Below are 16367 nucleotides of genomic sequence, written 5' to 3' on the forward strand. Positions count from 1 at the left end.
TGAATAGGTTAAGCAGTCCAGCCGCTTTCTTTGATGACCTTCATAATGGTCAAAGGGTCATTTCTCAACACATGATATAGAAGTATAACTTGGACAGCTCTCAGTGTTCTTCTAAACGGTATTAACCTTAATTGTGTGTCTAAAGTGAACCTATCACGTGTGGTAGAGATACTTGTCGTGAACAACTGCCCTTAAAGCAGTTGGGAGCAATCTTAACCTATTTTTAGGGATATATCACAAGCTCAATGGTCCTTTAAAAACTGCTAACATCATCTAATGATGACATTGGTTTCAGTGTCAACACTGTTAACATTCTACATTGAAAATGTGAAGGAAAAAAAACACAGAGAGACATTAAAAACACAGAGAGACATTAAAAAATGTCACAACCTAGCGGTATAATATGACATCAGAGATTAACAAAATGGCAGCTTCCAGATATGATTATTCTTAGTTGTTTTCTAGAGTTGTTCTTCACAGAGATCTATGTCACATAAGCTAGAGATGATGATTTGGGGTTTTGTGTCCCCTTTAAACCCTGTTATCCCCCCCCCCCGCCCTCTCCCCCCAAACTGACCAAGAGTTCTCTTCGGTATTTCGAGGAATTTGTCACCACATAATCACCGCATAATCTCTCATACATAATACGATTTTCAATGTTTTTTAATGACGTTTGCAGTTAACCAAACATACGGATACCTAAAGGCTATTCAACTCTTTCTTTAACGATAATTTTTTATATATGAAATCCAACCAATGACAGTTAAGCTAATCTGTTGCATTGAACATTCGGTAGTTGCGAGATTTATTAAAGTTTGCAAAACTCTCAGAATAATCAAGATAAAACTTTATAAAAAAAAGGGAAAAAAAGAAGATTGTTACAAGCTTTTTTATGTTGCTGCCTCCATGATATTAATCACTGTAGTCAGAAAATGAATATTTCAAGAATTCCCGAATCACAACGTTTACAGATGAACATTTGTGTAACGAGTTGTAACCTTGTAAGAAGTGTTTCTAGGGCAGATGTTTACACTCGACTTTCGTTTTGCTTGCATGGGGTGTAGCTGTTCAGGTATTAAGGGCAACTGTTACAGAATATGGTGCATGAAATTGGCCTTGATATTATTCTACATAAGAGGCATCTGTAAGAATTTATTATATGAATTGGTTACAGGGACCCAGACACAGATTTGAGATGGAAACGGGAAGGGGAGGGGGGGATGACGTAGTAAGATCATGTTCAGTTGTGCAACAATCACGGCATGTGACGACAACACGCCAGTTTTAAGGTCATTGCTGTGGAACTTAAGGTGTGTGTATCTTGCGGGGGGGGGGGGGGTGGGGGTGTACCGTACAGCCCTGTCACCAACCGTTATGGTATCCTCATACAAATATGGAGACCAATAAGATCTCATTGAACAATTTCTTACGGTTTATTCTGAAGTAAACAGTTCTGTTTTCCACAAATTCAATATAAAGTTTCATTGGTTTGTTTGCCAAACCATTCAAGTTTACGACTAGTTTCATCTTTGTCGAGAAAGATTTTGGCAGAGGTAACTAAATATGATTTAATATGTTCATCTCTGTTTCATAAACAGCCGTGTGTGATACTTTATATTTAACTCCCTCTCTCTCTTTCTGAGTATTGTACTAATAAGATGGCTATTTTCACAGTCTAAAGGTTCCCACCATCTTAATCCACTCTATACACAAAACCTCGTTTTTATGTCGTTGTTCATTTTAACTTAAGGGAGACTATATCTGTTGATACTTGGAAACGTTTTAAGTATATAACTACATATTCCAAGCAAGACATTTTCCATTAGTGCTGCACGATAATTATACACATGTAAGGTAGCGTGGTGGGTGTGAATGTTTCATGGAGACGAGATTTTAATGAACTCAATATTGTTTGCTATCTCTAGTGGCAATAGCATTAGCTGCATTATTGCATAAGAATTGGCATTAGCATAAGCTTTAGCATTGACATTAGTATTAGTATACAAGTACAGTATAGTTGTACCATTAGCAGTTGAATCAGTCGCGATCTGTAGGCTACCATACTCGACCGCAAACGATAAGTTACCTCAAAATTATACACAAACACTTTAATGATCAATCAAATTTGTGGATCAAGATGAAATGAAATGAGTAAAAGAAATCATTTGGTGGGGCCAGGGGTAGGGGGGGGGGAGTGGGAAGGCATTCAACAATCTGTAAATATTTTATAGCCTCCATGGGTCAGATTAAGGGAAGTGAAGAGTGGGTGTATGCGGGAGGGGAGGGGGGGGGGCGTTGAGAGAGGGTAATAACTATAGGGGATCCTGGTAAAGAAGGTCGGTACTGACTTGGTTCTATATACATTTGATCAATTATAGCCCAAATGTATTCCACAGAAAGACCAGTGTGACAAGTAGCCGTGCAACCATATTCCCGTCCTCTTGGTTAACGGTCAAGTACTATCTTGTCAATTTGGTACCTTTTTATGTCAACTCCATTCGACCAATTTCTTGATGATAATTGCGATTTTAATTTGCTTAAGGTGATCAGTATAACCATCACACACATCGTACTATTTATTAAAAGTTTGCAAACATTTTCGGCTTTCACGAGCAATGGTTAATATTTGGAATTTAATCCTTGCTTGAAATCTATGACAAACAGCCGCAGATCTAACTGGGGAGGGATGCGAGAGAGGGGAGGGAGGGGGAGTGAGGGGGGAGGGGAGGAAGAGGGCGAAGAATGTATTCCCTCCCCTATTTCTACAATCACAAAAAAAAATAAAATAGTAGTTAGCACAACCTTGCTTGTGTAACCAAATTATACACCTAATTTATAGCCTAAGATATTTTAAGTGTATCAGGGGGAGGGGGGGGGGCAGGGGGGCAGGACTTCAGACACGTATACAACATATTTTTATATATCAAAGTCTAATGCTAAACCTTGCAGCCTATCGTTGCATATTCTTGATTGTGTATTTATATAATAGAAGACATATCATTACTTTGTATCCCTTAATCAAATTTTCCACATCGCAGTAATATTAATGGGCTATCACTAATTAAAATGACATATAATTGTCTACTCATATTAAATGCATTGATTCAGGACAGCATACTACATACAGCCGTGTTGGCGACGTAGATATGCATGTGTACATGTGCGTCAATGTGTGGGTGTGCGAGGATGTGTAGAGAAGAAAAATTGTTAATCATATATTGTGATATATCCATTTAGGTATCATAAAGATAGGAATTAACTTGAATGCATTTAACATCTGAGTTGTGAGAACCAGATGATTTCTCGTCCAAAATGGTCTTACGAGGTCGGCAAAAGGTTTGGCAAGGTTTCAATTTTTATATTCTGCATTCTTGAATTCAGAATTTCGAATCTTCAATAAACGAGTTACTAAATCGTATAACTTCTGTTTTTGTCCAGGACCAGCTTCCATCATACTAGATCAGAAACGTGGCAATTTAATAAAGCTGGTAATTTTGTGATAAATTTCGCAAATTGACGGTGACACATCCATTGCGACGAATAGCATTGATTGATAACTAGTACAGAAAATAACGGGGGAAATAGTGCGTTTAACTGTACACAGTTGAAGTTTGAAGTAAATGTCTTGTTTTCTGAGAGTTTATTGGAAGTTCTTGATTGATCACATTACAAACGGAAGTCGAATCATTTGTCCTAGATGCATTAAAATGAGTCGTTAGTAATTGTGGATTCGTTGGCGATGATAGTGGATGTTTTATCTAAGTGTATTGTTCTAAATATAGCATGACGCAACTAGTCAATGACTCTTACATGCGGTTAAACTACATAGTATTTACGGTCTCCCAGTGTACATGGCTTGATCAGTTTGTACTGTGTTTAGGGACAACCGTTAAGACTTTAATCAGTAGAAACTGAAGTGTGTTTATAACACCCTAACAAATTTTAGACCTGTCAGCAGATGCTACTGTGGAAAAAATTACTAACAGACGAATTCATTTCTCAAAGGGCTATTTCAACTAATGACTGATTCGAGTCTAAAACAACTGTCCGTATGTATGACTATCAAGTATATCTTGTAAAGATGGTTAAAATTGCAGATTTTAAGCGTTTCGCAGTAAAGTGTCATCCACTTTCTGTTAAAATGCGGACATTTAGTGTAGTCTGGTTAGTCCAGTCAATCATTACGCATAGGATTGTGTGTTTAGTATCTTCTGTTTGTAATTCCTTCTCAGTAGCAACTGGTCATAAATGTAACACATGTTAAACAATGATAATACGCATCACTTTTAACTAATAAACGGGTACTCACCTTTACCAGTTTTAACTCGGGTGATACTGTAGGTCGCCTCCAGTAGATAGTACGTAAACTTTGGTCATATAAGGTGAAACTGGTTTGGTTATCGTTATTCGCGAAATATCACCTGTTGATCTGTTTATCACACAAAGCTAATGCATGTCAGTGTAAGGACATTGACTGTATATGTTACTCCTTTTGAACCCTTAATGCAGGTACTACGCCTAATTTATCCTGTTCTGATATGTCTTAAGGAGAATAAAAGAAAAGTAAACGAAGGTGATGTAAGGTGTACCTTCTCTTGCCTTAATCGACCTCCATTTCACATGGAACAACTTTAAGGTGTTACATTAACATCAGAGCAATTACACATTAAGTTGACGATTTTTTCCTGTGTATTGTGGAACGCCAGAAGGGACAAAATATTCGGTAAAGGTATCAATGGAAGCCATAAATTGTGGTGCGACACCTACACGTTGTCAACGCCAATGACAGAGGTCTATGTACAATGTTGCTGGTACGAATGCTTATTCTTCTCATTCACATAAGTGCGATTAGAATGTGGTTATTCTTGTTGAGTTTACTTTCGATAGCTACTTTCGTCCCGATTCTAACATGCTAATAAACAGCATAGGCTATAAATATAGCTGTTATAAATTTTCGTATGGTCTATATATTAAATGTATTGTTTACTTGAAGAAAAAAAATGAGGTAACAAAGTTTTCGGCATTTGTCGTCATACCAAAGCAACCTTTTTGAAGAAAAAAAAACTAAGAATCAATTTTGATATCAGGAAGCCAGCGAAGCCAGCAACACTGTAAATGTTAAGCATTGACCGTATGCCATTAGAACTTCCAGAAAATCGCTTGTATGGCCTAAGTCTGTTTATACATCGGTCATTATGTGGCAGTTTGATGCCTGCATATACAACGAAAAGCGGTGCTGGTCTGGGTTTTACGACACCAACTGTGTCTTGCACGGACTTGTTCCTTGACTTTTCGTCCACGTAAACTATACTTCAGGCCCCCACCACAATTAATTGCTCCCATTGACTTACACACTAAACTCGTCACTTTCCAAGGCCGCTAGAGCATATATAGTATATATAGTTTTCAACTGACATGTCCTACCCACCATACGATAGCTGATGGCTTGGGCTATCACGGCACATTCGACTTTTGCCACTATGACTGTTTAGATTTTGAGCTATAGAAGAGCTCACATTTCATACATCTGGGTGAATATAGAGGCTATATGCCGCACATTGACACAACGTATATGTATACTGCAATACTAAGATTGTTCCTAATCAGAGCGTGAATTTGTGTCCCAAACTCCTTTTTTCCTTTTGAAAATCCTGTTCATTTCGCTGTATATTACCAAACCAATACCAAATTCAACAGAGATTGAAGCTTTAAGATGTCTTCAAGTCAGCTCGAAATTAATAATTGGGCTTTTCCGATAAAGTTCAGATCTTAATCAGAACCGCTTATTCTATCAAAGTCATATAGGTATTCGACATTAGCGAGTCTACGCCTACAGACTTAGCCTTCAGATTAACTGCTTCTACGGCCGTATATAACCCCTTCCGGTCTATCGCGAAAACGCACGAGGAGGAAAATATGGTAGATTGTACAGTATTTTAGGCGGAGTGTATAGCCTAGTGGTTAACGCCGGCGTCTCCCAGTCATGAGATCCCCGGTTCGATTCCCCGCCGACAGCAATGTGTGTCGTCTGGCAAGGGTGTTGTTCAATAACAACTTCCCGACATGGACGTTAAATGGATGTGTGCCGAGAGATTGGCTTCGGTCAGCTTGCGAGTCTATAAGCCTCCATGGCTTCTTTCGCGAGTTCCTGCTTGCGGGAAGATCACATATACATACATACATACATACATTTTGCGTCAACGCAATAGAGAGGCTTAGCACTCCGTGAGCACTATAGTTGTCAAAACATTTATCACTTACAAAGGCTTAAGTCTACAATTCCTTTACCGAGTATGTATATCAAGGCCAATTTGCATTTAAAACTCTGACATAATTTGTTTAATCCAGCTTCCATGTGATTTCGTTACATATCTTTCAGTGCTGATAACACCACTTTCGAACGAACCACCTCCCACCCCACACCTATGTACCTACACCCCGCCAAAACTAAAGGTTGTAATACGATAATAAAGATAAACGTGGATTCCATCCATCCATAGCCACCACATTCAATGTTATTTTAGTTTTAGATAGTAAGCAACATTTCGATTTGGCTTCTGCCCATACCCCATCTCAAAATCTGTGTCGGGATACCTGGTGTTTGAATCAAGAGGTGCGATATAATGATCTTCCTTAATTAATATATATTAATTAAGGATATAATGATTTTCCTTATTTAATATCTTTTAATACTAAACTTACACAAGTGGTTATGCGACGTATTTTTCAACATCAACTCAAATATTTAATAAATCTGTAATGATCTGTCGTGTAGTGCACTGGTATAATCAAACTGGAGTTGGGGGAGGGGGAGGGGAGGGAGGGGAGCTGTCGAGGCCCATTTTCCAGAGACGCCAAAAGATCACAAAAGAAAAGCAAATTGCCTTATTTTGTGATTAACTAGAGAAAATCCTCAAGATAAATTTCTTCAAAAGTTGCATGTTCAAGTTAATGATGTAATACTTCTCAAAGTGTGGAAGAGAAGTCTCGCATTGGTTACGTTACTAAAATGTCTGTAAACTAATGATGAATTGATTTACGAATTTGTAAATGTATATTAATACATTCCAATGCCAAGCTAAGTAAACATTTTTGAAAGACGAATTTTGTTTTCGTTCTTGTTTTTGCTACATAAAGATTAATCAAGGTAATCGCTATTAAAACTCATTCTCTCGCCAACTGACAGAACAACTATAAAAAGCTTCAGTCAGATTTCTTTAAACGAAATAAAGACCACGTTGAGGATGGGTAGCCCCTACTTGAAATAACACGTTACGTGATTCTCAGCTGACATTCTGTAATTGATCTCGACAGATAACCAATGGGTAATCATTTCACGCGCGCTCCAAGTGAAGCAAACGTAAAGTAAAATGCCATCTTCTCTGTCCTTCTTTCTTTTCAGAACAAACAAATTGCAACCATCCATTTAAAAGATGACAGAGGGAAGCTACCTCAAGCCGTTCTCCAGTTCAATTTTAAACGTAGATATACACGAGACCAAAAAAAAAATTGTTAGCATGAGTAAATCAGCCCCGTTCACGTCTACTGCAGATAGCAAATTAATTTAGCAAGACGTGACATTTAGTTTAAAAGAAAGGCAGTGAAATGAAAAGAAAAACAAAGCAAACAAGAAAGATTGCAATAAGAGCTTTTTTTGTTTTGTGCCTTCTTAATGATGAAATCTTTACCGGATTTTAATGGATACACGGGATGAAACGTCATCACTATGCCTCTCTGTGTAGACTCCATCTGAACCTTTTTTGATAAGATATGCCTTTCATCAATTGGGGATTGCTTTTTCATTTCGTTATCTGCAGTTTATTGTGCAAAGCGTTTGGGGAGGGGAGGGGGAGGGGAGGGGCATGGGGAGGTTAGGGGTAGGGAGAGGAAGGGAGGGGAGGGGAGGGGATGAAACCAGTACATTTAATCGAGCTTATACTCTACATGTGTGTAGGAAAACATTCACTAATGTCGTGTGTGTGTATGCACGTCCGTGTGTGTGTTAAATGGCAATCCAATCACAACATGCCCTTCACAAGACGGGTGTCTCGCTTCTTGAAATAACATGGTAAGCGTTAAAGGAAACACCTGGTACATTGAATACAGCTGGATATTACAAAGACGTTATGGCGAACGCCTTTAACGACTTGACAGCGATCGGGAAAATTGCGCGTTGTGAAAACACCATAGGACTTTGACCGAAAGACTATCTGAACTACGGGAGCTCTATGTGACAGCAAAACGTGTGACAGTTGTTGTGTAAAGACTTGTATCTGTACTTAAACCATATACGCCCACGTGTCTAATTGAACTGCATCCAACTTATAAAACAAATGGTTAGTGTTGTCTCTGTTTATTCTCTGCTATACTTTCATTGGCATGGAATCGATCTCGTATTTATTTTGATATCATTGTTTAGTGAGGCACCTGTGCAGATTAATTACATTCCCAAATCGTTATGCACAAAAATTAAAAATTTGTAGTCTGTGATACGTTATAGAACATAAATCATAACAAGTTGAAATATCTCCTTTCAGTTTTCATAGTTTAACATGCATAATTTTGCTGCATCAAATGCATGTGATATATATAAATAAATATGAAATATCATCTCTATGACATATCAGAATAAGCTGATGGCTTAGTTTGCCTTAAAACCGTTTTGGATCTGTCATATCGGATTAAGAAGATAGGTAGACGGATTCAGAATTTTGAGATTCAAATAATGAAACAGTAATTTGATTTTGACGACAAACGTGGCATACCAATCACGTGATATTGGGGAGGCATACGAAGATAGGTATATGCATCGGCCTACGGGGAAGTGCTGTAAATGTCAGTATTGCTTTATTGTTGAAAATAGACTGACAGTGAATACATTTGATAAACATATGCAGGTGGCATTGGGTTTATGTCAAAGAATTCTTGAACCAGTTTCTTTTCTCTACGTTGTATATTGGCTTAAACGTAGCTCTTAATAACATGACGAAGCCTGACTATCTAACTGAACTATAGTCATACCTTATATCCCTTCGTTCATATTTTCAATATCTCTTATACAAATTCCTTCTGTTCGTACCAATACTTTAAGTCTACGAGATTTTTCAAATGTCGCTTCCCATCTTTTCATCCTTAATATTCTCAGTCGTATTCGTCGTTCTTTTCCACTTAATAACTTCAAAACCAAAACTTAAATGTTACCTGTTTAAATTGCTTTTCAACTGTTATTCGTTTATCTTTCTCTCTTTCTTGTTCAGCGCATTGAGATATTTTTAATATTTATGCGCTCTATAAGAATTGTATTGTATAATTATAAGTATTATATTATTATTATAAACCAGGGGTGCAACTCCTTTTGGGGGGTACCGAGTGCGAGGTATAAGACGTTAACTCGTGAAGGGGAGGGTTCCCCTTCCCCTTTGAGAATGAGAATTTGTTTTGTATCATGGAAGTTGTCGAGCTAACAAAATGGTGCAACTCCTCGTTGTCTGGAAAATAATTTAGAAGACCTAAATCTCCAAGGAGATATTCCTAATTTCAGAAGAAAAAAAAATCAATGAGGCCAAAGAGATTTGCGTAAACATGTAAAAATTATGCGTGAGTTGCCAACATACGCTTCCCACACGCGCACGCGCTCACACGCACGCGCACGAGCGCGCACGCGCACACGCACATAAAGAGAACAAGACGCTATGATGTCATAATTAGGATTAATGAAATGCGAAATCATGTCCAAAGCCCTTAACATTGGAAGTATGTATTGTATTTCACGGTCAGACGGTAGGGACTTCCTTGTTTTTTTTACAGCCCTGCAATTAAATCCGAAAGCCCCTTCGTTTGGTCCCCCTAGACGATCATTTGGCAACGTCAAAAGTGAAAACTAATTGCTTTGAAGAGGTCTTTGTTGTCATTGTATGCAATTTTTGAAATAATATGCATTCCATGATGACAGTCAACATATTCATTTTTGCCATACGATGACAGTAAAGGGAAGTAATGAAATGATATGTTAAAACTATATTCTGATAACAGGGTTGTTTACCACATATAGGAAATTGTATCTCTGGATATACATCTGACAATAATGAATTAAAATGATCTTGTTTTTATATGAAATGTACTCATTCGTTTTACAAAAGATATAGTTTACCTCAACAACAACAACAACAGCATACAAAAAAGAGAAATGAAAAAAATGATTTTTTTGTAGAAGTAAGGTTGCATTCTGATGTTAACAAGAAGGAAACTTTAATTCAGAACGAGCGCAAAGATTTAAGACAGGCTATAGAAAACGATTTGCCATGATGACATCGCAAATCTCCCACTGTGATTTTTTTCCCCATAGTTAAAAATCCAACTTTTTACCTGACAAAAGTAACTAACCTCAGTGGCGTATCCCCAGCCACCCGATATATGGGAATTGACCTCAATGAACACACGGCAGCACCCTCCATTTATACTTGTATAGATATAAATTTATGCCTCAAAATGCAACATTTGACATTAAAAATGTTTTTTTTTTTTCTGGGGCAGGGCCCTCATATCCTCCTACAGAAGGGTCGGCCACTATGACCCAAGTGCAATCCTCATTTTTTTAAGTTAAAAATCCTTCATTCGCGCCTGTCCCATACTTTAATCAGTCGGGGAATATTTTGAACCCCCACCCCCTCCCCACCTTTGAATTGTTGTGCACTCCACTGACTAACCTACGAAAACCACATAGGCCTATCTGAAATCTGCAGGAATAAATTATAAAGGAGTTTTCATTTAACAGTGCGGTATATGTTCATCTTAGCTGTAAGATGTTTCATTTGCCTGTCTTGTGAATATCTCATTAAAATACATTGCTGAAAATAATACCTCGTTTGCTCGTCCCTGTTGGTCTTAAAATCAATGAGTAAAGTAACTCAACGTTTTGCCTTGAATTTTTTCTTTTGTTCAAATAAAGTTTGTGTGGTAGTGTACCCAGGGGTAGGGCTGTTGTTGAGGCTGGAAGGGATGGCGGTGGCGGTGGATAATGTGAAACACAAGAAATTGTAACAGTGTTTGTTTGATGAAGACAAAGCATAAATATACATTCCTACTTCAAACTTGGTAGTTGCATTCTATATCAGGATTATACCATATCCTACCTTCTGAATGTGTCAAGTTATTCCTTACGCTGACAATGAACAGGTTAAAATTGTCAGCCAAGAAGACAAGCTTTTGACATCAACACCAAGACCCCAAGTTGTGTTCATCTCTCAAGACAAGTTATCATGTGGCTAGTTGCATTGCCTCAAGAAGTACGGTATTGCATGATACTACATGTGATGCAGTATTTCTCGGGTGAGGGTTAGGGTCAACCCTAACCATAGGGTTTTCCCGGTCCACAAGCTACGTCATTCATTGGGCTGTATCATGCATGATGACATTGCTAGACATATTAAACTGTGTACAAAACGGTTCTCTTGAGAAATAGTCACGTGAGGATTGGCTGACATCAAGCAGCCTACTATGAATGAGGTCAAATCTATGATCATTCCTAGACTTGGTCACTTCAGTATATACCTCCACATTTATACATTTCCTCCAACCATCCCAATCGCCCACCCCTACCCCCCCCCCCCGCAGTACTCACATGTGGGTCTTACACACGTGGTACCAACAACGCTCAGTAATATTAAAAGTATACGGTAGTATTAATATACAGAACAAATATAATATCTTAATCAGTAGGAAACTAAATTGAATCATAAGATGTAACCATAGGGATATTAAATAAACGGTAATTTTTTTGAAAACTATTAAAAATTGTCGTCTTCTCTCTATGAGTCATAACTACTAAAATGCATTGACTAACGGTAGTCGGGCTCGCTCAGTCTTAATCAATTGAATTCTTCATGTATTAACTCTGCTTCCTGAATTGCTGTGTTTTAATTAAAAGATTGATTGTAGGTTAATGTATACCTTAATAAAATATGACCGTTTATTGTAAGCTTCCGTCCGCGTTATTACTGATATCGATTGTTTTCATTTGGCAGATATGATTATATGAACTGAAATAAAAACACGACAGAATATAGAAAGACTTATATAGCTTAATATGGTGATATTACGCATTGTAGAATATACCAACCGTTTAGATGCAAAAGCAAATACATTCTGAAAAGTTGTCTTGGACACTGGATGTGTGCATCATTATTCATTTATTTAATTATTTGTATATTTATTTGTTGTCGTCGTATAGAAAGGTTTTAGAGGACAGGGCGATATTTTTCAAGAAAAGTTACCCACGATCGAATCTGGGGGCGAAAAACAAGCACTCAACACTACCCCCCTCACCCCCCTTACATCGAGACTGTAACGTGTGGTCGTGATAGTTTTATGCTAAGTGAAGGATCACGAGTTCTTTCGAAAGTTAATATATACTGCGCATGATCAGGTTAAGTGTTGGTGAGTGATTTATATACTGTTTTTGTGTATATGTGGATACTACAAATGCATGAAATTTTAATAATTTTCTATGCATTTTTTTTTTTGCATATTAGCCTATATTTTCAGGTGCCGATATTTTCCCCTCAGCGGACAAATATCTTACTATTTAATTGTATTCTACACAGACACATATGCACACACAGTTCATCTAATGCTAATAACTAGGAAAGTATAACTTATGAAATGGACCAGTATAACATCTATATGAACAAAAGCTTTATACATTCGGTCCGTCAACCATTTCACAAAGCCTATACCGAGTGTTATCTGCTGAATTCTACTATAACGAGGATATGAATCGGCAGAAAATGAAATCCTAATTCACGACCTATTTCGTCTTATAACCTAAAATCACAACATCTATCATAAAATTCACTTCTATATAACACATTAAAAAGCAAAATATGATAAATCTTGTTCTTAGTGACAAAACAAATTGGGTCATTGAGTCTTGATAATTTGTTGTTGTTGTGTTATTCTTCAATGTATTGTTCCTCTTTCTTTGCCACAGATTTGTCTGATATTCTTATTAATTGCATCATTAAATTTTAGCGTATATAACTCTCTATTGATGGAACACCTTGCCCTTCACAAATGGCGTAGATTTATTGTGAATCTGCGATTTCGAGGTCATCCTCTTGCGTGTGTACAATGTATAGAACTGTAGTTGATGGATTAGGAAGTGCGTGTTACTGTGCAATCGAGGTACACCGTTCAAGATACTGACTTTATACGCGTTGTAATAAAAATGTCTAGTGAAATATATAGGCTATAATGTAGAATCGCTCGCTATGACAATCCTTGTACAGAGGTAGATACATCTTGGAGATATAAAGAAAGTAAGACAAAAGTTAATCAGTGTATTGAATGGCTTATTGCTATGAAAAAAAAGGGGGGGGGGTGAGGGACGACTGTTCGCATTTATATTTGAGAACGCGAGAGAAAAAAAGGTTAAGGAAAAACGAATCAGTAATTTATTGCCATGTGTATTGGTGTTAGGTAATAAGCGCGATTTGAAACGGATTCAACATTTCTGAACGATTGCATTGAATGTGATATTATCTATAATGGCAACCCACAAGTAAAGGTTAACGTATAGTCTATATAGGACTTGAACTGCTATATAACTCAAAACGACACTAAATTCGAACGAATGGTTACTTATTTCTAATCTAAGAGAGCTTAAACAGCAAAATAGTGCCATGATATCATTTATTGAGCCTTGTGAGGTAAATTTGTATTCAAGGAATTTGCCGTTTTTTCAGTTTAGGATATGTTCGACTATATTGCTAATGGGGCATTATGTGCCATTTAACTGTCCCACATTCTTGCCGGCGCACTTCATAATCCTTTGACATATATGATACGATGTTAATGCCTCGATTGAGGTTTACAGCTGTAACACTGTTCACTAATACTGTATAGTACTTATTGCGCATACTCATATTTAAATTAGACCTTCTCTTTGAAATCCTTACATGACATCCTTTAGCATTTCAAGTTAAACGTTTCTTTTTTTTTATGTTTATAATTTACGAGTCAGTTGTTTACATAACATAGAGGTGCAAGGGTATACTCGGTGGTGTATATATGCTATAGAAATCGTCAAGGTTGCGAGTTCGGAACCTGACACTGGTTTATTATATTACGATATAAACATTCAAAGGTATTCACATCGCTGTTGGGAGTGAACACTGCTTGAGTAATAACTATTTACATGCACTTTCTCTGTGGGTTGGTCCGTTTACAATTAAAGATGACGGAAACGATTCATTGCAACCATGATTTTTTATACTTTACAATGTTCAAGGTATCTCGGAAAATTATAATTTTCTCTCAAAGTAAGAATATTTGCATTATGGTATTGACAAAACCTATAGATATTAAGTGGATATAATACATGCGTGAATTTATTTCTGACTGAAAATATACATGTATATATTAACGTGTTTGATGTTAAACGCACCACAACCACTCACATGTTCCCGTTAAGGCTATTTGCTATGTTTTAATGATCTGTATTTTCATATATCTAGTTAAGATGACCATCTTTCACTAAGAAAGCCAGATCGTGGGAAAATGGACATTGTCAAATGACGTAAGTTTCGGGAGATCTTTAATCTATACAATCTTAGAAGCATACGGAGGCTCTAACGGTGTAACAAAACTGTATAGAAGGGTGGGAATGTGGAGTTGGAGTAGGATGAGTGTATTGTAGGTCAGGCTGTATACGTTTAATATGCCCAATCTTAACAGAGTCGCTAACCAACTCTTCTTTCGGTAGGAAACTTTAAATCAATCGTTTTAGTTTTGTCGGAATTCACCCACTTTCTCTTCCTTGCATTTGTCGCAGATACACATTCCACTTTAGCTGTGGATGCCATCTGGATCTTTTTAAAAAGTTATAAAATAAGTCAGCCGGACTCATCTTCATGAATAATCATCTTCTTGCAAAAAGCTTCTCCTTCACTCAGTAATCTTTATTGGAAACAGGTATCTGGATGTTTAATTTTTAAAAATTGGATTCCTGTTTTTAAATCATTGATGCACGAACTCCCCGTTGTACTATATAAAACTTTCTCCAACATTACAATCCTGTTTATAAATTGTATTCCTTTTCGAAAAGAGAAGAAATATGTTGTTGTAACCCACACTAGAACGTTTTTCCGTCAGTGGCTGCAAACTGTGTACAATTCTTTTCTCTTGGGTGTGTGTTATCCCTCCTCTATAATCTTTTCTCTTGGGTGTGTGTTATACCTCCTCTATAATCTTTTCTCTTGGGTGTGTGTTATACCTCCTCTATAATCTTTTCTCTTGGGTGTGTGTTATACCTCCTCTATAATCTTTTCTCTTGGGTGTGTGTTATACCTCCTCTATAATCTTTTCTCTTGGGTGTGTGTTATACCTCCTCTATAATCTTTTCTCTTGGGTGTGTGTTATGCCTCCTCTATAATCTTTTCTCTTGGGTGTGTGTTATACCTCCTCTATAATCTTTTCTCTTGGGTGTGTGTTATGCCTCCTCTATAATCTTTTCTCTTGGGTGTGTGTTATACCTCCTCTATAATCTTTTCTCTTGGGTGTGTGTTATACCTCCTCTATAATCTTTTCTCTTGGGTGTGTGTTATGCCTCCTCTATAATCTTTTCTCTTGGGTGTGTGTTATACCTCCTCTATAATCTTTTCTCTTGGGTGTGTGTTATGCCTCCTCTATAATCTTTTCTCTTGGGTGTGTGTTATACCTCCTCTATAATCTTTTCTCTTGGGTGTGTGTTATACCTCCTCTATAATCTTTACTCTTGGGTGTGTGTTATACCTCCTCTATAATCTTTTCTCTTGGGTGTGTGTTATGCCTCCTCTATAATCTTTACTCTTGGGTGTGTGTTATACCTCCTCTATAATCTTTTCTCTTGGGTGTGTGTTATACCTCCTCTATAATCTTTACTCTTGGGTGTGTGTTATGCCTCCTCTATAATCTTTTCTCTTGGGTGTGTGTTATGCCTCCTCTATAATCTTTTCTCTTGGGTGTGTGTTATACCTCCTCTATAATATTTTCTCTTGGGTGTGTGTTATGCCTCCTCTATAATCTTTTCTCTTGGGTGTGTGTTATACCTCCTCTATAATCTTTTCTCTTGGGTGTGTGTTATACCTCCTCTATAATCTTTTCTCTTGGGTGTGTGTTATACCTCCTCTATAATATTTTCTCTTGGGTGTGTGTTATACCTCCTCTATAATCTTTTCTCTTGGGTGTGTGTTATACCTCCTCTGTATTCTTTACTCTTGGGTGTGTTATACCTTCTATAAGTTAAAGACAATTTAATGGATCGTTAAAGCCAACCCGGTTGTTTTTCAACTTCGATGGGCGCTTTGTAACATTTATAGTTCCAAAATGCG

General features: G+C 37.2%; 1 protein-coding gene across 1 annotated transcript in view; it reads left to right on the top strand.

Moving 5' to 3' along the window:
* Positions 1–16367, top strand: part of LOC139979401 (gamma-aminobutyric acid type B receptor subunit 2-like) — a 154442-nt gene that overhangs the window by 11820 nt on the left and 126255 nt on the right. The window lies entirely within an intron of this gene.

This window comes from Apostichopus japonicus, chromosome 14 (assembly GCF_037975245.1).
Source record: "Apostichopus japonicus isolate 1M-3 chromosome 14, ASM3797524v1, whole genome shotgun sequence".
Taxonomy (NCBI): Eukaryota; Metazoa; Echinodermata; class Holothuroidea; order Aspidochirotida; family Stichopodidae; genus Apostichopus; species Apostichopus japonicus.